The sequence below is a fragment of the Pholis gunnellus genome (assembly GCF_910591455.1).
Source record: "Pholis gunnellus genome assembly, chromosome: 9".
Taxonomy (NCBI): domain Eukaryota; kingdom Metazoa; phylum Chordata; class Actinopteri; order Perciformes; family Pholidae; genus Pholis; species Pholis gunnellus.
In genome coordinates, this window is record NC_136535.1 from 18819216 (window position 1) to 18844143 (window position 24928).

Here is a 24928-nt window from a genome sequence, read left to right on the forward strand (position 1 = left end):
AATGCACTCACACCCCCGTAAGCATGACACACGAGTGTTGTCTCGGGCAGATGTTATGCTGAACCTTGTGGTTCTACATGGTTGCATGGTCACATAAATGTGTCGGTGTGCTGCAGGTCTAAAGATGCGTCAACATGCAGCACGAGACCTGCCACAACACACCTCAATGGCTCTTTGTTTATTTACAGAGATCATATTTGGGCTTTTTTATCGGTTAGCTTGTAATGTTATGCAACAGTACAGTGTATGCTATGCATAGGATAGCTGCTTACTTCATACAACCAAAATGCACAATCAGACAACCACATATTTTCTAACATGCCAAGGAGAGATCATTTAAACTGTCACAGATGTGCTTTTTCAAAAATCCTGTTTCAGTGTTTCACACCAAGATGCTATAACACATATTGGATGTATTGATTGTATTTGTTGGTTATCTAGCATTCAATCATGAGCTTCTATTTTGACCTTTCTGTCAGTAGGCTGGACCTCCATGTGTCTTGACCTCATGAGGATATTGATGAGGCAAAGCGTGTATTGAGTAAAGCGCTTCCAGTCTTTATCTGTTCGTCACTTCAGAGTCTTGTAGTGCCCTTCACACGTACTTGCAGGCTATTGAGAATTTTACGTTTTTAAAAATATCAGTTTTCATAAAAAAGAATATCTGTATTGTACACTGCCGCAATGCACAAAGGAAATGGAGAAGCCTCTCCTAGCTGTAAAACATTAAGCTGGGGGGTGGTAGCGAGACAGCTTGAGGAAGATCTTACTGTTGCTTTGAGTTAAATGTTAACATCAGCATACTAACACGCTGACAATGCTAACATGCTGATGTTCAGCAGGTTAAGAGCAGGATGGGGATGGGGAGTTGTAACTTGGTTATCAGTGGTGGGAAGTAAATAAGTACATTTGCTCAAGAATTGTTCCTTCGGACAAATTTGAGGTACTTGTACTTTACTTGAGTGTCAATTTTCTGCCATTTTACTCTTCTACTCTCGTACATCTCAGAGGAAAATATTGTACTTTTTACTGCACTACGGTTATCTGACAGCTTTAGTTATTAGTTTGATTTAGATCCAATCAATACATTATTTTACTATATCAATAAGGCTTTATTGGTCCCCAGGGGGAATATCACAAGCTTTGTAGCTTGGTGATATATCATTATGCAATGCAATGATTTCTCCTTGTATTCTAATCTCAAAACGCTCCAAAAGAAGCTTCATTTGTGTATTAAAATCACAAAAAAGTTCTCTCAGTGAACAATTGACCCTCCTACCTGAGTTCACCTTTTTCCCTACTCTAGAGTTTGCAGATCTGTAGATGAAAAGTCAGAGGATAGGTCGGTAGATCCATCCTCTGGGGACCATGCATATATGTTCATAATTGGCAATCGATCCAATAGTTGTTGACATATTTTAGAAACAAATAAAACAATTGATGTTTGGAACAATATCCTCTTCCTCTTTAGTTTAACTGGCGTACTGTTCTGGAATTGGGACACCACATGCTGCGTGGCTCCACTGTTTTCACAGACCTTGGCAGTGTCGATATCTGACCTGAGAGCAGATTGGATTGAATGTTTGTATGGCTGATGACTGCTGTAACTGTTTAGCACAAAGAGGAATTATGGGGGAGCTAAATGGATTAGTGGAAGGCGGTTAAGCCGGCTTCCTGCAGCGTCACAGGAGGAAACGCAGAATTTTTTCCTGAATGTTCTTTCTCTTAAAAAAATAGTTATTGGGGTAAAAAATTGTAATTATCTTGAGCAAGACTATTTTATTCAAATATTCTGCTCCGTTTAATCTCAAAACATCCATCAAAGTGGCTTCAAAGAAGGATTCAGAAAGAGCAAGGCTACATCAAAACAAACCGCAGCAGCATGTGAACTAACATTATGTTAGCAGTATTTGAATAAAGAGATGAAGAATACAAAATGTGAGGAAATGAATGAAACAATTCACAGTGTTGGAGGAAAAGACTAAGAGCATAAGAGACATTTCTGAGAGAAAGCATAAAAACGATTTGTGATGGCCTTTACTCAACTGCCAAACGCAGCACATAAAGAACAGGCCGGAGTGAGGCGGGGAAAGAGTTCTTTTAATTGAAGCTGCAAAGAGGCCGAAGGTTCAGCTTGTTCACTTCAGATTGCCAATATTGTTCCTGTGATCTTTAGCCAAGCGAGGATCGCTTAATTTGCTGCCTCACTGCTGCGTTTTGCAAAACTTCAGTGCTGCAGCTTTCTCAAAACACAAACACCCCAAAAAAACAAACATGAAATCTGACACCACAGAGGAAAATTAAATGAAGCACAGGCATACTCTTTATGGAGGATTTTAAGAGCCGAAACTTAATATATAAATGTATAACTAGTTATAAAATAAATACTTGACTAATGATATACATTAGTCACACACATTTGTATATTTATTTACATTTTTTTTAAGTCATGACCTGCCTATTAAGATTTTCTTACCTGTGTATGACGTAACGTAAACCCTCGTGGGGGCGCGCTCATGTGATTGGTTGAAATTGGAGGAGACGTCTGATTGGCTACAGATACCCTGTAGAAAAAAAAATGCATTTGTGAAGTCAGGGGAGTCTCAAAAAACCCACTCACGACCTATTGATTTATTTATTTTTGTTGGTATTTATATTAAATGATATACAAACCCCATCTACAGAACATTTGGACATTTCATCAACACTCACTGATGAAGACCGAAAACAGAAACACACTCTCTGTGTCTGTCTCTGTCTTTCTTTCTTTTCTTCATCGCTCTCGCTCCCTCTTCTCTTTTCTTCATCTCTCTCTCCCTCTATTTCTCGCTTCTTTCTTTTCTTCATCTCTCCCTCAATAACAAGTAGTTGCTTTAACCGTCACAGGAAGCACTGCTGTGCACGTAGCTTAATGCACATCCTGGCACAATTTTAGAGTAGGGATGTTACAGAGAAGGCCAATAATAGGCTACTGTGTACTGGGGAGTACGATGTCCCTTGCAGATATCAGGAACAATGATAGTTAGGAAACAACGGCGTCTACGTCACCAATCCACCCTCTCTGGCCCATTCCTGCTCCCCGCTGCAGCGCGCTCTCTTATTGTTCTCGACAATGGAGGATAATGACAACGGAGCACAACGACCGTAGGCTCTGCTCATCTCTGTTCCACTTTGTCTCGCACTGTTTCACTATCACTCGCTGGTGCTCTCGTATGAATTCTCTCTCGCCTCTCTTTTTGGTTACTCACTTCATCCCCCTCTCTCTCTCTCTCTCTCTCTCGCAAAACACTCTGTCTCACACACCGTCTTGGACAGGAGGGTGGGGAAGTGTGGGGTATTAAATTATTCAAGCTCTTGGCAGAAAGTGTCACCATCAATGACCACAAATGTATGGGGCCTCCATTCACCCGGTGTTTATTTATAGACTCCACGGGGCTCAGTGCAAAGGCCACAGCTCAGACCTGTTCCTGTCCATTCTGGGGTTGGAAATATGAAGTTTTGACCAGTTTCAATGCTGAGGAAGAAGCTCCACCAACTCCTCATTATTTCTAAAGAGAGAGGCTGTGAGGGGATGCTGGTGGTTGTCGTAGTCAAACCACTACGACGGCACTGCTTTGGTCCAGGCAGCTACTGATTACAGTAAATGATGGCAGAATAGATTTATACCATGAACATCTCATTTAAACACCTGTGCCACAATTTGCTGAGACTAAAATACAGAGAAAATGATTATCAATGCTTTTACTGTACTATCTAGTGAAAATGCATGGTGTTGAATGTTAATTTGATAAAATGTATTTACAGGGTGCTTATTAAAATCCTGACCAGGGAGACTCAAATAAAAATAAATGTGTTTATATATATATATATATATATATATAAAAGAGACAATGAAATGAAAAATGGCTACTGTGGCTGTGATTACAGTGCCTTTGTGTACATACTGCTTTCTAATATTGACAATCTTCTGTTGTCTTAAGTCATAAGTGATGACTTGTAGTTAGCTCCCTGTGTTTGGTGTGTGTGTGTGTGTGTACGTGTGTGTGTGTGTGTGCTTTACATTGCAGAAGGCAGTTTACCCAAAACGTTTCCCTTCAATCAGTATTTTTACTAACCAGCCGGAGGTCAGCTTCTTATCTACCGCCACCGACAGCGGTGTGTTTACCAAGCTCACCATTCTCTTTGAACTCGCCCCCATTACAGGACGGGAAAGCTGAGATTTTATTCCCATCGCTCCGTGGTGTCACGCTCCTCTTATAAGCAGAGGACAATTTTCATTTGCTGTTAGATTCCCTGAGGGATAATTTTGTAGACTATAGCGAACAAAAACAAATCCATTGTACTGCTCAACTTTGATGACTCTGCCCCCTACGTGTGTGTGTGTGTGTGTGTGTGTGTGTGTGTGTGTGTGTGTGTGTGTGTGTGTGTGTGTGTGTGTGTGTGTGTGTGTGTGTGTGTGTGTGTGTGTGTGTGTGTGTGTGTGTGTGTGTGTGTGTGTTCAAGCAGCCAGTGGCAGAAAATGGCAAACCAACTGAGATAAACAGCACTGCAGATAATACAAAAAAAGAAATGTATGCCTGAAGGGGACTTAAGCTTCTTCAAGAAGAGAGCTCACACTCTGCACCCATGTGCTTGTATCAGAAGAAAAGCTCACACAAAACCCATCGTACAGAATTTCTAATTACGTTTGTTAAATTAATTCAGTCCAACATTTCCTAATAACAATCTCAGTTTGACTTTTTGTCCATTTGACTGGAGGGAAGATTTAGACGACTGCCTGTTTTGTAGTAATCAATAGTAATGCATGACATGATTAATTCATTTAAAATTTATTTTTGTATAGCCCAAAATCAAAAATTACAAATTTACCTCAGAGGGCTTTACAATGTGTACACATACGACATCCTCTGTCCTGGAACCCTCATGTCGGAGCAGGAAAAACTCCCCCAAAAAACCCTTTAACAGGGAGAAAAGAGGAAACAAATACAGTGTTGTGAACTAACTCCTCACCATTATGAGAAGACACCACACACACACACACACACACACAAGTGCTGCCCTCTTAGACTAATCGATCGGTATTTACTGTAGACACATGGTCTATGATCCAATGAAAAATGATACTAATGCACTTGACTTTTACATGAACTAAAAGACTATAAAAGATATTACAATGGTGAACAATAGGCAGTGATACACAGGCAGTTTTTTTTGGCAGGCCCTAAGAAGGATACATTTGGGCGTTATGTCGCTCTATATGGTCAGTATAATCTGCCTAAATCCAGCATTTTCAACTAAACTCTATGGCTGCCTTTCTATGAGCTTATTGCTACATGTATTCCTCCTCTGACTGGGAATCTGTAGAGTAAGCAGCTAATGGGCTTTAGAAGTGGTGTTAGTTGCTAATGCTAGCCTTGTTGCTGTTGGGTAGGTCGTAGTCCTGACACAATCCTGCATGTTAAAGTAAATGGTGATGACGGTAACTTTCATTGTACTCCGGCAGCTCTGCAGGTTTTTACAGTGTGTGTGTGAACACGAGGCCACACAAACCCAGAGACTAATTTCTTGACAGCCGCATTGATTTTTTTTGGGACACATTTCTTTCTGAATTTGGTTTGTATGTGTGGCTAGCCGACGCTCTGACTCCTCTATCGATTTTCCGATTATGTATCAGTTAGCCAACTGCCCAAGCAAACAAATACGATTCAGTGTAGCTCTAGCTGCACCGAATTTGACAGAAATCCCTAATGGAACAAGAGACATTGTTATTTATGTCTTATGTTGCCATATTGGTGTGATTCTTAACCCAATATCACGGGGGGAGGAGGAGGAAGAAAGGGTGCGTTTCAGAGGTGAAAAGCTCCCTCACAGGATCATCCATCATATGTGTCAGCAGCATATGTTTGTATGTCAGTATGTGAATACCACAGTGTACAGAGGGGACCGGGGGGCTGTGCAGGATGCTGTCAGGACAGCCATGAGGATCCACCAGTGTGGGCAGAGGTCTGACAGCTGACGGTCTCCAGAGTGCTGCCGACTGGACAGGCAGGACCAAACGGGACGCCAGCCCAGGCATGCTAATGAGGCCCGGCGCCTTTTTAATTGTGTTTTGGATGGAAGAAAAAACAAAACATTTTATAGGAAGTTGTTTCAAATATTAGGTATCTTTCGTAAAATATGTTAAGGTATGCCTTTGACCCACCAGAAGGCTTTTATTGTGAAACATCCGTGTAGGAAAAAGAGCAAAATTGGAAGCAGGTTGTGATTTAAAATGGTATTTCTGTGTAAAATGTGTTTGTAAGTGGCTGACGTATCTTATAGCCGATCTTACGTTTGTCCTTGTCATACTTGGACTTAACTAACATGAGCAGTGAGCCCCCCCCCCAGTGTATCCTATCAAAGTACATCATAGAAATGCAGTGAGCATGTAGACGCTGGTGTTCCTGTTTCTTTTCTGTCGAGTAAAGCGGGCTGTTTCATCGTTGGTCATTGCTCCCGTTTCCTTTTTTTTTCTGCGTCTGACTTCAGCAGCTGACAGGAAACATGCTGACAAGAATGAAAAGTGTTGCCGGAGTGAGACAAGGAGAGGGGGGAGTGTGGAAATCGAGAGGAGGAAAGGGAGAGAGGTTGTCTGGTACGGAAGGGTGATAAGAGAGGCGAGGAGTCTGAGGAAGCGAGAGGGAGACATGGAGGCATAAAGGAAGGTAGCGGAGCGGGAGGAGGACAGACGCTCCTGTGGTAATCCTATTAGAGGGAGATCAGGTTGGCAGTTTGCTGTCAGTCTGAAGAGATTTTCCTCTCTGGTTGTTGAAGAACATTAAAACATGCCATAGATTAACCTTAAATTGAATTATCTCCCAGTGTTATTATTATGAGCCTGTTCATAATAAGCAGGTGTTTGTTGCATTCTAGAGCAGCAGGACATTAATGCGTCTGTGCTTGTTCATGGCACAGTAGGGGAGACTTTCTATCTGACTCTTTTTAATAAGTTTTTGTATTGAGGTAATTTGGCTTTCTTTTTTTTTTTTTGTGCAAAGCAATTAATTGTAGTTTTGCAGTAATTTAACATACACAAATGCCAAACGCATGCTGGTTTCGGCATTTTGAATGCAAGGATTTGCTGTTTTTCCCTTTTATTATAATTATTATGTTTGAGTTATGCAGTTGTTTTGACAAAACAATACATTTGAAATGTCACCTTGGGTGTTGGAACAGCATTTTTCTTTTTTTTATATTTTGCCATAGTTTTAATATCCTTTTGAGAAACGAGGCCGTACTGTAGACGGAACATTTTTGCCACTTAGACTGTTGCTCAGTTTTCACCCTTTTTTCACAGGGCTAGGGAAAGAAAAGACCCTGGCAGCAGCAGCAGTGAGAGAACATATCAAATCAAGGATCATACACATGAACCAAATCCCTCAACACAACTCCAGCACTCCAAGACATTCAATGCATCATAAGCTCAACAGTACCGTGATCAGAAACATGTTTATTTAAGTCTACTTTAGATGAATGTTGTCAGACAATGAGGTTTCGGTCTCTATTTCTCTCTTTGTCTTTGTCTTTGTCTCCCCTCTCTGTGCTGAAGCATATGTGTGTGTGAGTGAAAGGAATGTTTCTGTGAAAATGATCATTTTGGAGTTTGCCGATGTCCCTCATGTGTGGAGGCAAAATGTATTTTCAGATAGCAGCCAATGTTTGAGCCTGAACCCCAGCAGTGGGATGAGTGTGGCCCCTGGATCCCCCGGCTCATCACCCAGCAGCCGATTACCTTCTCTCTGAATCTCTTCATTGTTTTCTATTACACCGAGGGGCCCGCACAGATAAAAGTGATGGCAATTTAAAACTAGTTAAAAGATATATATATATATATATAATCCATGTTGTCCTAGAGTATACTGTAGGTTTTTTAACTCTACATCGTTGAGTCATGTTTTTAAAGACAAGTAAGTCACCAACGTAAGTAATTCACCTAGAAAATCACCATTTCTATGCACTTACATCTTTAGTAAAACCTGCTTCTCGCCAAAAACACTTTTTTTTAACATCACGTGTGCTTTTTTGAACTAGTGATGGGGCATTTTGCAGAGCGAGCTGCTCCCCTGAATGTCCGAGTAGAGAGAGCAGGACGGTACTTTTTACAGTGTAGGCTGAGCTGCCCTCAGTGATTAACTCCGTTTGTCATAAGACAGTGAGGGAGCGACGCCAATGAGGCTCCCACAAGTGTCCTAGATTAATGGATTATAGATGAATGGGCTTTTTCCTCCTCACTTGATGATAAATGAAACACTTTATTCACTTTTTGTACCGCTCAGTCTTTCTCTCTCTCTCTCACACGTATGGTCTTTACCTCTGTGCCTCACTGTTTTCCAGCATTGAATTGGTTTTTTAACCTCGCTCCATGGAGTGTGGTCCGTCTTCTCGTGGCTGCTTCCAAACATATTGCATTAGGAAATATCACGGCCTCTAGGTTGACACCAGATTATTGTCGGTGGGGCGACTTTTTTCGCTGTCACCGCCTCACTCTGAAAAGCACGCACATTGTCACCTCGTCTCTCTTTTTACTCTTCTTTCTTATACCCAGGAGACACCCGTCTGTCAGAGGGAAGTAATATTCTGACACGTTTGCGTGTCCCTTCCATATACCGAAAATATGACATCGTCAATTCGCTTGTTTTACAGTTTACGTTGATATAAAACAGACGGAAGCAGCAAATCCTCACATTGCAGAAGCAGAAACGAGGGAGTGTTTGGCCCTTTGGTTTAAAAAATGACTTGAAACCATGAATTGATTATCAAAATTGCTGCATGATTTTTGTAATAACTTAATAGATTTTTTCAGCACTGAATTTGATTGTATTCTATGTATTAACATCTTTCTCTCTACCCTTTCTTTACCGTATACACACCTTGAAGGAGCACCCAAATGCACCTTAAAGCACCACGTAAATAAAAACTAATAACTGCTCTTTTGACAACAAAAGCCTGCACACCATAGCTCGCATGCTTGCTACTGGAAATGTGCGCTGAACAGTGAATTCTGAGCGTAACGAACTGTATTGTGCAGGGAGCTGGATAGACGGTGCTGTCGATGTGCAGTAATATTGGACACAGTGTGACGGTTACAAAGGTGACGCTCAGACGTGAATGGAACCATCAGAACAGCAAGACTGCTCCTACTTCTGTCAAATGTGTGTCTTCTTCCAATATGCTTCAGGGCCTGGAGGCGTCCACACTCGGGGACTCTGAGACATATTACACACACACACAATGTGCACATGGTGTGCATGTATCTATGTGTTTGTATGTGTGGGGGGGGGGGGGGGGGGGGAGGGAGGCTGATTGCCATTCTTCAGCTTCAACAGGTCAACAGTGCCGAAGCTCCCACCGAGCGGAGAAATTGCTGCATTTAGCTGACAGGGCGATCGGAGAGATTGGCCAAGACGGCGAGAGATGACAAACGTGCGGCCATTGTTATTCCACAGGGACGCGCAGGGACTGTTAACCATAGAAGAGACTTTCTTCCTTTTCTAAGATGACAAATATAAAACATTCTGAACAAAAAGGCTTTGTTGCAACTTTGGTTCTACTCAGCTTTACGTTGATCAGTACTCCAAAACACGGAGGTATTCAATTCACAGTGATATTAAACAAGCAACTCTCCCCACATGTGAGTATAGCTAAGCCCTGTAAGTGTTCATCATTTGGCTTGATTCATGATTTTAATCATTCAACTGGTTATTACAATGTCGTGAATTAGCTTGTTGTTGATTCACGAATCGATTCATTGTTGCAGCACGATAAACAAACCAACAAAAAAACAGTAACAGTAGGTCATAACCCAAACTGCTAAACATCCACCACAGCTTACACTTCCTGGTTCAGTCACGGCCGTAAGATATAATGAATTATCATGCATTAAATAGCTTTCAAATCCACAATCGGGAGCAAAGCCTATATTTCATTTCAGCTAAGAAACAATCTCAGTAAAAAAAGACACATACAGTGTTCTGTATGTATACACACTGAGGACTTGAGAGAAGTAGTGTTCATAAGTGTGTTCACGTTTGTGTTTCTCTTCGGCTTTTTTTGTCCGATGTCCCCGCACCGTGGGACTGAGACTGAGAGGGATGTTCAATTTCATATTTCACACTGATGTTAACAGTAATTCATCCTTTATTTCTTTCTCTTATGATGTTCTTTTTCTCTCAGTCTTGTTTCTCTGTGAGGGGCACACATACACAAAGTGGAGCAGAGGAGCATTAGCATGGACTGCATGGTGGAATAATGTTCATCTATCCTCTCATGCATGCATCCAGCAGAGAGGGACTTAGCTCACAGTGGAGATTCATTTCAGATTGTGTTGCATTATTTCCTTCGCCCTGCACTCGCAATAATAGCTCTCCTGAAGACTGTGGGAAATAATGTGCTGGAGCCTTTTATCGTCTTAGAGGCTGACACAGATTTTCTTTCTTTCGTGTTTGATCAAGTAAGTCTTTGACCAAGACTCAAGAAAGCACATATCTGAGAAAACATGAACACTTTAATATTTCACGTGTTTCATTTAAGCCATAGAGGAACAACCTTACAAACCTTTGGAACAAGTAACTTAATCAGACACTTTTCTTGTGATTAATTCCCATCATGCCGCTCAGAAATAATCACAGTGACCGACTCGTCTACCGTCAGCACAGTCCTGCTTCTAACGTAGCTAAGCGGCTAACGTTGCCTTGACTTGCAGTGTGAGGAGTTCAAGCTCTACTCTATAAAAATGAATATTGTGAACTATCATGTGTTCGATTGTCATCTTGTAAAATGTCGTTTTTGCTGAGAAACTTGTATATATTTCATTTTTTTAAGTAGATGTTTTGAATGGCAATATAAAATAGATATTTGTAACTTACTAACGTTCTAATTCTGAAGCAAAAAATCTCCGTCCGTCTGTGTGTTCTTCACATATCTCGAGAACGGCTCATCTGATTTACTTCACACTTGGCGTGTGTTTTTCTGGGGACCCAAGGGAGCGCAGTGTCAAATTTGATACAATTAAGACACAAGACGCGTTCAATATCAATAAACTTTGATTAAACAATCAAACAATCTGTGCAGCAGCGGGGTCGGAGCTTCAGGGCTCTGCAGACAGTGGCTCATTGACTGCAGTTCACTTTTTGCTGGTGGATTGTGGATGTAGCCCGCTAGCGCACATGAATGCTGGAAAACGGAGGCATTATCTGTTCAAGGTGGAGCCTTTAATTCTAATATCATGCAGGATGGTTTAATGAATAATAATAATGCACCATGCGTCAATTGTTATCCACTCCAATCTGATTCTGCAACGGTAACATTTCTTTGTCAGGTAAATGTAGTAGTACGATGTTTTCCTCTGTAGTAGATAGTTGAGTAAAATATTTTTTAAGTGTTAAATGAAAACAAATCAATTCATCTGTGCATCTATAATATGACAATGTATAGACAAAATGATTGCTTGATTAATTGGAAAATGTAACAATGTTTCCACTGTATAAGCCCGATTCTGAGAAGTTCCGATTGGTCGTCTTCATTCCTTGAAAGTCTGCAGAAACCATGCTGTTTAGAAGCTATTTTGGTGAGAGATAATTATCTCTATTTCTGAACTCATTTCAAGTAATTTCATGTTGCACACTAGGTAGCCCTTCTTTGCATTAACGGCCTGCAGTCTGCTTCCTACTCTGACAAATTGCATAGTTCATGTTAAATATGAGCAAATAGTCGAGGCTCCTGTGATGATTGTTGCTGAAAAGTCCATGCTAGTAGTCAAGGTAACACCCATGTCCTCAGCAGGGAGTTCCATGTTTCCTACATTTTGACGCTGTCTGAATTACGACGTGCAACCAGTGATATTTGTTGGGCGTTATTTACTGTTTTTACATTCAGTTTTGTAGATGTTGCAGCTTTATGATCAGTAATTTTATTCTCAGAAGAGCGGAGTTGGAAAAATCCTTGAGGAAACTAGTTTAAGTGAAGTTGCCACTAAATATATTCCTCTTCTAAGAAAGCATTTTTAGTAATTGAGCCTTTGGCATACTCTTGGAAACTGAAACAAACCAACCATATTAACAGCGACTGACTCTTGTAGGACCGTCGTAGTAAAAGAAAATAAGAGCGGGCTAGTAAGGAAGCAAGCAGGAAAGAGTCTGTGAATGTGTGGAGTGAGTCTGAGACTTAATCCTGCAGCGCAGTGCTACGCCACGTGCCGCTGGTCATTAATATGCACTGTGGAGCTATGTGACAAAAGGCCATAGCCAAGGCAATTTAGTTTCCTAAGCAGCCTCCGAGGAGTTCATTTCAAATCCCCTCCAACCACGACACAGTCTGAATTGCTTTTGGATGGAGAAAGCGGCATGTTTGAGGGAAAAAGTTAAAAGGCAGAAGTGACACGGCAACACTGGGAATATTCATATCATCAATATATGCGCTCAATCTTTCCCTTTTGATGGAGGACACTGTCCAGCCTCTGGCATCAGTCATGGGGGGCTAGAACAAGGGCGTCACAACTTAAGCTCCACTTGTTGCATTTTCACTCAGCAGACATGCTGCTCACATGGTTACTGAATGCTGCTGCTGATGCGGACACTGATACGGAATGAAATTGAGTTTGTGTTTTTCCTTTTTAGAGGAGCAGCTGAGAGATATTTCTGCGTACAAACCATTGAATTAACTTTTTTGAGGCCGTCTACAGGAGGATAAATCAAGATTTCCTTTCAACATGTACTCTGTCATTGTGCTGGTCATTGTGGAAATGTGCTTCTTTGCTTTTTTCTATGTCTGTGTATTCTGAACAGTGGTAGCAGTTTAGCCTAGCTTAGCACAAACGGTGAAAGTGGAGGAATCTGGCTCTGTGACAGATGCCTTTCAACAACTCAAAATCTCAACTCACAAACAAAAAGGAAAACTAGACAGTAAAGGAATAGTTTGACATTTTGGGAAATATGCATTTTGCTGTCGAGAGAGGCTAGCTGTTTCCCCTTTTCCAGCCTTTATGCTAAGCTAATGAGCTGCTGGCTGTAGCTTCATATTTAACAGACGGACATGAGAGTGTCATCTAACTTTTGACAAGAAAGCAAACAACATATCCCCAAATGTTAAACTACAGTTTTAACCAAACAAAATCTTTCCCCAATCTTAAATAATGTGATTTAGTAATATAAACATAATCATTGACCCTTCGCTTAGCCCCTCCCCTCGTCATTACTGTTGTAACAGTTGCTAACAATGGATTGGACAGCAGGGGCTAAGCACAGGGTCAATTACAACTGACCAAAAGCAGGTCTTTGGACACAGCTCCTCAGAAGTCTTGTAGCTGTCTTTGCAATTTAACTGAACAAAAAAGGACGAATAGCTTGCTAAATAAATAGATGAGCATGTGAAAAAATACAATTTTAGAGTTGTATTTCTGGTCTTTTGACAGGATAGCTGTATCCAGTCTTTGTGCTTGATTGGGTTAAAGAGATTCTGTCAAATAAATGTAGATTGACCTCCTCATCTATCTCCCAGTTAGACTCAAACAAGGGTATTATACTGTAGGTGTTGGGACATTCTTTTTTAGCCTCATTCACCTATTTTAATGGATTCAGCCTACTAGATATTCATTACAATCATCAGAAACACGGCAGTCAATTGGCTGCAGACCTGAGCTAATATCTAATACCCCCACTGGTTATCCTTGGCTGACTTTGTCATTATTACTCTGCGCTGAGGGCAGAATAGTTATTCAGTACGGTGTGAGCGTAGATCTGTGGGGGAAAGGTCAGGCAAAAACAAAAGCTTATCTTGTAGGGAAAGTTGTTTTCCCTAGTTAGTCAGACCCTGATCTTCAGATATAATCATCATAAGCCTAGTTTACAATACTTTTTAACCCATCGTGCTCAGAGCTTAGGTCAAAGTCGGCCAACCCGCTCTTGTTCTAATGAACTGCAGAGGATAAACGACTAAAAAGGACAGACGGTGAGGAGCTTCTCCGTGTTGCTCGCCGAGCTATAGGTGCAGTTTGAAAAAGACTTAGCTGGTTCAGAAGGGACACAAAAGACAGCCAGAGAGAGAGAGAGAGACTCTGTGTGGTTCAATGGCACTTAATTAAATTGATATGGTGAGCGAACAATGCGATAGATCACTGGAGCTGCTCCTCCAGCTGCAGATAAGCCACCTTTCCTGCAACACGGGTCAAGAGCAGAGGTGGACGTATGTGGTCTACGCACGCACACACGCACGCACACGTATATCTCTATCAATGCATTTTCATGGGATTTCTCAGTAAATGAGCCAAACGCATACGTTTTTCAGGCATACACAGCCAAGAAAAGTGATTGTGCTAAACAGCAGCACTCCATAGACGACATGTAATCAGAGCGCCGTCATGAGACACTGTTCAGTCTCTTAAGAACAAATGCCGTGACTTAGTTTAAGTCCCGGTTGTCCTTTTATCCGTTCCCTCTTTTCTTGACATATTTCCTTGACTAACATTTGCTACATTATGAATGTGTATTTTTGGTGCAATCTGTCTGAACCAACCAGCCTTTAGCTTTCACGTCTCCCCATCCTGTCTAATATCAGTGTGCAGCAGCAGCAGCAAGGAAAAAAAAAATTACCACCTGTCACAGCAGTCAGCCAGCAAAGGATATGCTATTTCTTTATTGTAATTTATTGTAAAACATTTTTTTCCCCCCCCTGAATCGACGGAGTGGGGGTGAGGTGGGGTGGGGGTGGGGGGGTGTATTTTGCCTGTGTGGATGCAGCAGAGGAAGAAGCAAACCAAAAGGCAAGTCTTTTTAGTAAAAGGTCAGAGTGGGTTTCTCTCGCTCCCAGTGGATCCGCCGTCTCACTCTGGAATAAAGAAAACAACAAACACTCTTGCTAGGATGACTCACCAAGCTTTAAAAGGGGGATTAAATTCCTGTTCCCCCCCCCCCCCCCCCCCCCCCTCCCACTCTCCGCAGTAGGCTAGTAATGGCGCTATCTCCCTGCAGAACGGGGACATTGTCTCGAATGTCCTGAGGTGAGACCATCGTCTATGGAGGGTAAGAGGAGTGCCGCTTGCTGTCATTTCTTCACTAAAAATGTTTTCCTAAAAGGAGAGAAAGTGTTGTGTGTGTGTTTCTGTGCAGAGCAGCAGGGGAATCTTTTCATCTTCTTCATTACTTCTAAGAAGGACCCATATGGGGAGGCTAAGTGGGGTGACGGCAGATACACTGAAAGACTGGTAACCGTGCGTCGGAGCCAATACATAAAACAATGAGTTCTCATCTCAGGCCCTCCTGGCTTCTGGTCCCAAACCGATGACCCCAGCCTCGAGATGGGGCCTCTTGGGAAGCCCGAAGCCTCCAAAGATCCCCTGCAGATTGCTTATTTCACGGCCCATGTGTGTGATTTCACCCTCGGGAGTGGAGGGTGTAATGTAAAATGCATCCTCTGCTTAATGCTGCCTATTCTCTGCCGCCATCCCTTCCCTTAACCCAGAGACACACACTATGCACCCTATTAATAGCTCAGTTAACATTGCTAGAGTCAAAATCATTGGATCAATGTTATAAAGGCACACTGAAGGGGGAGGGGGGGGGTTAAAAGTAGCTCTGAAGCTATTTTGAGCCTGGCTTTGCTCGTTCACATCAACGAAGGAGTTTAGTGCGCATCAACCAAGTCAATTCTGTGACAGCACTTGGCAATATCCTTAAAATGACGTCTATTCAATATACAAGCTGTAAAAAACAAAAAGAGACATAAAGATAAACTGCTGACATGGCAATATGTAGCCGACTGTTTGCACTCGTGTACTTTGCATTTGGAAAGATTGAAAACACTCTGAAAAGGAAGAGATGTCAGATTTTAAATGCTAAAGAACAGCATGCGATGTTGCCATCGGAGAGGAGAGTTGTTACTAGCAAAAATAAGTGTGAATTCATCTTTTGCACTATTGGGAGTTGCTCAAACACACACACACACACACACACACACGTGTACAATCACACACACTGGGGCAGTGGGGAATGAGGAAGAACGGCCTAAAGCGACAAAATAAAACACAATTGGACGAGAGAGACAGCAGACAAGATTGGTGAGAATAAAGAGATACTGATTACAAGCGAGGGAGAAAGAAAAAGAGGCGCAAAAAGTAAACCCAGCACAGCCGGAGAGAGGGAGCAACATTACCATATGGTTCATTTTCCCGCCTTTGAGAGGAGGAAGCCATTATGTGAGAACAATGTTTCTGTTATGTGGAGTGTAAACCAAGCAGAGCGGAAACATTAGAGCAATCCATCGTCATAGAAATGTAAGATTTTACGTTTTTGTTTCTGTGAATTTAATTCTGTAAATAAGATTTGCTTTTTTGTTTTTACATATTTAAAGGTCAGTACTATCATAGCTGTTTGTCACATCGTCCCCTTCACATCAGCCACTCGCTGCCGTTCGCTCATCAGCAGCCGTTTCAAAGAAACAAACGTACTCTCTTGATTGTAATTGTCCTTTATGCTCTTTTAACCTCACTGGGCGGCTCGTCGGTCGTGACAAATTGCAGTGCGAGGTGATGAGTGTGTCAGGAAACGGTGTGAAACGATGCGCGTAGTTCATGAGAGACGACGACAGGCTGCTTTCATAACAACGATTTGTGATTTGCTTTTACAAGATAACAGGATAACAGTTACTAACGTATCTCCACGTTCACCTTCATTTTCAACTGAACTCAAAATATCAAGTCACGTAAATCCTTCTTAAAATCTTTCCACAAATAACCTTTTTGAATGTCCGTGTACGTGCTGACAGCTGACTCTAAAATCTTAGATATCAGGAATGTAGAATAAAATAGTAACCAGGTCTTTCACAATCTTAAGAGACATTAAGGAAGTTCCAAAAGTTGTATTTCTAAAAGGGACAGTAAACCCCATAAAACAGTAGAGGTCTCAGCACGTCTTTCAGGATTCCACTGTTGGATGCATCTGTTGCGTATCTCCTCTGTTCGTCTTCTGGTTGTGCATCACAGTTAATGTCTTGTCGTGCTTCTCATTCTCACTTTGTAATGGCTGTGTCTGATAGCCAATTAGTGCTTCTGTTACACTGCTTAATCAACAGTCGCAATGCAGTCTAACAATCTATTAATTATACTAATTGTCCCACACTCTGAACACAGAATACAGTAAAAAAAAAAAAACTCTCATTGCCCGACTTGTTTCAGTCAAATACATTTGTTTTGATGAAGCAAAAGTGTGATTTTTTTTTAACGTTACAAAAATGTTTGTGAATGCTTTACAGCTGTTGGAGTTTAACTTCAGTCAGTGTGCTTCTTCTTGTTGGCTGCAATAGTCTTAATTATTGTTGTTTATGGCCAGAAATGGAAAGTATACAAGTGACCGCTGCAGTACAGGTAAACCTTCAGAGCTGCGTGGGTGTGTGGAGGGGTCAGGCTCTCCGTAAAGTAGTCAATTTCCACCCCTGCTTCTGCCTCGTGAGGGGGGAGAATCAAACAACAATGTAATCTGAGCATATGCTTCGTTTTGCCATTAACTGTAATTGGCTGCTAGTTTCATATGGAGCAGCTTGTGATGACAAACATTCTTCTGCTGGGAGCAAAGCAGACAACAGATGCCGCCGGTCTCTCGTTCTCCCTCTGCATCTGTGATCCCTTTCTGTCTCTCTCTCTCTCTCTCTCTCTCTCTCTCTCTCTCTCTTGCCCTTAAGTCTCTATAAGCTAGTCATTCTTCAGAGTGGTGACAGTAAATGAATCGGATCATAGACTGCGCTGCAGCCAGCGATGTACATCGAGTCGATGAGGCAAACCGTTTGTCAGACTGCGAGATTTGGATTTTTTACCTCGTGGTTTGATACAGTATGCCCTTTGGTCCCTGCTGTGTGAGGAATGCATTAATATTTGTCCTCTATTATATATTAATTACAACAACTCCTATTTGTGACAGGCTGTGCATATGTGGGAAGCACCTTGTCTGTCTGAGTTACTGTATTATTACGAAACACTCCTTTTACAACGCGACTCACATCAACCCTGTCCACTGCAATTATGTTTGTATACAACTAATGTGCAGTAGCAAATAGCTTTTGTGGGACACAAAATGACACCCAGATTAGGTTTTAATCAAAATGATGATGATGATGAACATGTATTATTCTTACTATTGTTATTATTATTCTTAACTTAATTAGCTCTAGCACCTTTAATACAATAAATGCATCACAACGTGGAAGGAAAAATAGACAGAATGCACATAAAAAAACGGGAATATAAGATCCACTAAATGATGATGATAATGTGATTGATAATAATAACAGGACTAATAACCATAATAATGATAAAGCCGTACCCATATTTTTAGAATACATCAATTAATAGTGTAGCAGCGTCTTATCTTTTCTCCATCAGTAAAAGCCTTTTTCAGCTACCGCCTCCCTCGGGGGTCTAACCTCTCTGTGTGTCTGCAAGAAACAACATTCTCTCGATGCAGATACTGATTGGAGCTGCCAAATGTTCACTGTCAGCATATCTAATTTGACTTCCCTTCAATATCCACTCGTGAGCACGACAACCATTTCAATGGTTACGTTTTGTTAACTGAAAGCGAGCTGAAGTTAGGAAAAAGGTTGTGGTCTAGTTTCTTGCCGAGAGTTCTCCGATGTCTCTGTTCCCCGTCTTTATGCTAAGCTAAGCTAACATGCTGCCTGGTGCAGCTTCATATGTAGCGTTCAGACATGAGAATGGTATCGATGGAACTCTCGGCAAGAAAGAAAATATTTGTATTTAGCAACATATCTATTAAATATTGCTTTCATCGGACAATGACCTTTCCCGTTTTAGTAACATAAACATAACCTGGTTACACTGGCCGTGATCCAGGCAGCAACAGTCCAACCAATATTTGTCCAAGCAAAATATATATTAATGTATTTTATAGGAGACGGGGCTGCACACAGACTGAACTGAGACACGCTGACATTTCCATAAACACATCCCATACATGCATACACATACAACCACAATAATTAACTTTTTGTGTGTGTGTGTGTGTGTGTGTGTGTGCGAGAGAGACACACAGTGAGTCTGGTTTTCAGATCTAACAACAATAAGCGCAATTTGGAGATTCAGGAAATAATGGAACAAAACTCAACCCCCCCCACCTTGTGGAGCACAAACTCACTGGAGATCTCACTGACATATTTTTGGTTTTGAGTCAGCCGTGATGGAGAAATGATTTATTTAGCATTTTCGCTTTGTGTCACACATCTTTGGGTTCATACTCTTTCGAGGTGCGAGCGAGACACAAACTGAGCCGCCGTCATCGCAGTAGAGAGTGGAGAGACTTTATTTACCCTAATACACATTTCACTGTGTAGATGTGTTCAATCACACCAACCTTGTTTTATAGCTTCATTGGCGTTTGTAATCACGCCTCTACAAGTCTCAGCCGTAAATAGAGTCTCATTTAGCTGGGATAACATGCTATTGTGTACTGCAGATGATTGAGAGAAGAATAATGGCGTCTGGCTCCCTATAGTTTGGTAGACTTTATAAAAGTTATTCGTAAAGAAAGCTGAGTTTTTAACTGATGGGAGCTCTGCTTCACTCCAGTTTGTTTAAGGAAGGATGTAGGCAGTGTGAGGGAAACCTTCATGCAATACGTGAGTTTATATCGCAATATCAATATACACTTTGGAAAAATCGATCAATAAAGTTTACTTCAACAGGAATAAAAAATCTAATTGGCAAACTCTCCAACAGTTGACAGATTTATATTGTGTTGCGATATATATATATATATATATATATATATATATATATATAAAATCATATCACCCAGACCCAATCCTATTTCAGCTAGTAAAAAATTATGAAAGAAATGCAAAAAGCTGCTGAGGGTGATGTGTGTGTGCGTACCAAACGACGATCAACAATGTCAACCTCATGGTGGCGTGTAGGAAAAGTCGATAGTTGTGGAGATATTCCAGTCTGGATCAAAGTGGTGCACTTGGAATGAGATCCGTTCTGTCTGTCACAGAACCTCGTCGTGGCGTGAACATCAGCTCTCTTTGCATTAGTCTGCTGTAACCATATGGATTTAATGAAACACAGATTTCATTTTAATGAGCAGTTATGGCATAACGGGTGCACGGTAATGCATGCTATTGTGAGCATAATGGATATGATGATGAAAAGCAGATCTTCTGAAAGTTCTTGCTGTTGTCCTCCTAAAATCATAATTCAGGATTTTTTTCTATTTCCTCTCTCTTCTGTCTCACTCAGTTATGCATGGGGGGGGGGGGGGGATGTACACGCACTACATCAGCCGTCAATCAGATTAATTGCATTACGTAGTTCACAGAAACAATTTTCCACCAGGAGTGGCAGCATTTTGATTTTCCATTAGGGTCACCTTTCCCTCATCACCTGGTTTATATTGATGGGACTCTGGCATCAAATACAAGCAGAGGGGAAGAGAGAGAGAGAGCAAGAAGGGCCCAGTGGGGAGATGCCTCAATTTTCTAATGTGCCTTTGCTGTACACTGCTGCAGCTTTTAGACAAAAGCAGCATCAATAATTAGCAATGTTCAGATGTTTGTCTTGTCACTCTTTCTACATTGTGGTTCTCTCTCTCTGTGTGTCTCCTTCACGCCCACATTGCCCCTTCTTCCCTTTCATCTTACAACCTGTCATCTGTGCCATCCCTAATTACAGCAGCTAATTACACAGCATTTCCACAGACCAAACGGGTTTGATCTGCATTGACCTCGTTTATTATTTGCGCCACAAGACATGATGGGGAAATCAGTTTTTCTGGAGCAAACGCTGCGCTCTCTGCTTCAGAAATTAATCCATTTCTCATGCATTTAAGCATCTTGAACGTGACATCTCGCGCAGTCGCTTACATGCACATACATAATGCAGCCCGGGTACAAATATAGCCATCGCTATTTGCCATATCCACTTGCAGTCAGGCGTAATGGCGGCTAACATGATTTACTGCTATCCACATGCAAACAGAATCCGACTGAAACAATACAGATGCAATCTAAATACAGAAAGAAGTCTCACACACACACACATCTTCTTTGAGTGTGTGTGTGTGTGTGTCTGTGCTGGCCACAGTGGTCAGTATCCAGGGGAGACTCCGCTATCACTAATATCAGTACTTCAGTCACCTCGCAACAGGAGATAGAGGCCTATTGATTTGTGGGTAACGCTAATGTATGGCTTTGACTGGCTCCCTTCTGATTTACCACACACACACACACACACATACACACCAATACACACACACGCACACGTTCATGTAGGGAAACATGAATACAGCAACGGAGTCATTTATAGAACAGATATCGGATTGGTTACACGGTTGGTGCCATGTTTCCTTTCTTTCTCATGAAACAAGATACAGGATTGTCTCCACACGATGCCACAACCGAGTAGTCCAGCGATGGCGCCAACGTGGACGCTGGTCTCACTTCTTCAAATTCATGATTTAATCGTTTTGATAGCGAATTGCTTGTTTTGACACACAAAACGGTCCAAAATCTAAAGGTATACGATTTAAAATGTCATGAAACGGTCAAATGCAGCATATTGTGACATTTGAGAAACATTTTTGCTTGACAAATGATTTTGTCAAATTACAATTAATAGATTATTAGTACACTAACTATTTCTTTTTCATGTATTAATTATTTTTTAGACACATTTTTACAGATTTCATTTCAAAGACCAGCAACAGATTTTGTTCAAGTCGATTAAATAGTCGCCATCAGTGGTTATTAGCCTTATAGAAATGAGTTAGAAGGGACTTTGACTCGGGAGACCACTGTCCATGTCCCGTGTGAAACCAAAATGTCAAAGTTGACTTATTTTACTGACCTTTTGTTGCGTAACTTACAAAGGCTACTTAACTAGCACCAAAGTACTTATTTTAACACAAAGTTATGTTGTTTCAATTCACAACGTTAAGTTTCTCTTTTCACAACGTGGTATTGTAGATGCAGTTTGGCCCGTCTGAAGCATTAGAGAATGGTAGTGATAACCACTGATGACGCCAATTCAATCGCCTCATGACATTCAAAATGTCTGCTGCAGCAGGATAAAGATATGTCGTCTGCCTGGTGATGATGTGACCTTCATCTTTTCACAACAAGAGTGACGTCAAACAAGAGTATTTATAAGATTACTGAAGTAATTGATGAGAATTATGGCCTCATTTTAAAACTGCATTAAGACTGTTACATCATGTGTGATGCAGATGAATTTGACCGGATTAGATGCAATGTTTCTTCCAAAAAGAAAGAAGTAGCACTTCCTTTCACTTTAGTCCTCTAACCTTGTTGTTGGCGATAACACTGAATGCTTCCGTGAGTCTTCATCAGTGCCATTACGTTCTTCCATCATCCGTCTCCTCCGGTTGACTTGACAATTAAACTGCTATCCAATTAAATCTCAAGTAACCTCTGCTCATTACTCTGAAAAGGTACCTCATGAGGTACTCTGTCATTGTATGCCTCCCACTAAAAAGCCTTTCAGCTCCTGGGGTATAAAAGCCCAAACTACAGGTATTGACTTTACAAAGTGACACAAGATGAACCAAAGACAAAACGGCCAAAGAGGGACTTCACTGCCAGCTTTGAGTGCCGTGTGATTACAAACGACAACAACAATGCTACAGAGCATACCTTTTAATCTCTATCACATCGTGTTTGTGAGTGCAGTTACACTCTCCTCGGCAGAGGGAGAAGGTTTAGTCTATTTTTAGTTTTGTGAACTGTTTCAATGTCTCCAGAATGCCTGTTGATTTGCAGTAGAAGCGTCGCAGCATAATTAAAATGACAAGTTTTGATATGCGCATAAGCACGGAGGTTTCTATGCTTATTTTTGCAACAGGCTGGTTCTGTTAGCACAAAATTTAAACCAGCGGATCAGCGGTGTGCAATTGTGGCTTGACAGGGCACAAAAAAATCATCCAATTAGAGGCTGCAGGTGAAACGGACACCAGCTGCCTTCAGATGGCTGTAAAAAACGTGTCCGTATCGGCTTCTAGCTGTGGCGGATTGGGCATTAATCTTTATTCTGCCTCATTGGTATTGATGCTGTAATCGGAATTCATGTGTTTGGTTATTCACCAAATAAAGTGAGAGAATAACCTCTATGTGCCACAGGAAACTATCACTTTGTACGACGCTGCATTCTGCGCTGCTACTCTCTATGCGGCGCTGCTTTCCTCTCTCTTTGTTGCGACCGTGTGCGGCTCACGCCGTGTCTGTCCTGTCCAGATGTTTACACTCCCACGTGATCTGTGTAATACCGATACCGTCGGTTTCTCGACACCCGTGTAAGAGGCTGTGACTGGCTAATGGCTTTTGACAGGGCAGAAAATTGATCAAGTGGCAGATCAAAAGCTCAGAGCTAGGAGGCTGTGAAGTGACAATTTCGGCTGATGGTGAGTGCGCTGTATCAAATTAGAGCTCTAGTACCAAGACCAGGGCAAAGTGTGGCGCGCACAATCAAAGACACGTGACTGGAGTCATGTCCGTAGTATAATTAGGTACAGAAGCCTTGTAGTGAGCAGGGAGAACCTGTTTTCAAGAGTCCTACCAGCTTCCACTTTCCGTCTGACCATACACTCTGACCTCCTCCATGGAGAGGGCAAGAAAATCTTTGTGTGGATGAGAAATTCAATTCAAACGTGACCAATCAATTTACCTCTTTTCCTTCCCCGTCATTAACCGTGCGCTCCACAGTGCTCCCGTTTTGTGTGGGTGTTGGGTGATATCCTGTCAGGGACCAGATGGTGACCTGGTTGGAGGTCCCTGTGATGTGTTAGGAGAAAGAAAAGGTAATGCTGTTCCTTCTGTTTGCTGTGATTAAAAGTGTGGTTTTGGGTTTCTCCTGGAGGTGTGGGAATTTCTTGTTTTTTAAGATGCGGACGTTGATGTCTTTGCTGTTATTTACTCCTCTGTCCTCTCCTTTGATCTCTGTGTTTTACCGAGGGCGGAGAGGGGGCATTCATACGATCAGCAGTCCGCTATCTTGTACTAGCTACCAAATATTAGTTGCTGTGTTTTAAACAATGTCAGAAAAAAAACTTTAATGCAGGTCGAAATGAATCCGTTCTGTCGGGAGATGCAGTGACTTAAACCAAGTAAGAGTATAGAGGACCTAAAGAAAAGTCTGCTCGCTGTTCCTAATTCATGCAGTTTAAAATGCCAGAGGCATTCAGGGCCCAGTCTTAGAGCTGCTATGTGAAAATCAAATTCTGTAGATTACATCATACTTGTAATGCATTGCAGAAGGATTTAGTTGTTTTTTTTGTAATGTTCATTTACTGAGGTTGGTCACAGATATGCTACTAGTGTTAAAAATATGCAGCTTTTTATGTTCTAGACAGCTGTAGTCAGATTTTTTTTTTTTTTAATGCACTTTATAACTATAAAGGGAGTTTAGATTTATCCAACTGCTTATATGAATTGATGAAGAAGTATCTATGTGCAGTAATATAGGACACTGAGGATGTGATACATTGAGATGCCTCATGAATTGCTGTGCATTCGAAACGTAATTGAATCTCGAGGCAAGTGAAGATTCACACCTTCAGTGTCTCCTGTGTAGTCAACCTCTAGATAATCTACCTGTGTTCTCCCAACACTTTTAGTCTGATACGTTTATTTTTTATTTGTTTCATATGTACAAAAAAACGGATTTGTACAGTGTTTTCTGAGGATTGTATGTAAGATTCCTGTTGTCATCCCTTTAGTACTTCAACACATTTGGGAAAAAAGTTAAATGTTTTCAGAGTTGATAAGCCATAAAAATATATATTCAACATTATACCCCTTTTAAAGAAGGATGTCATGAGTTATAATATTACTCTGGATAACCCGTGGTCCTATCATCACCCTCTGATCACAGCACTAT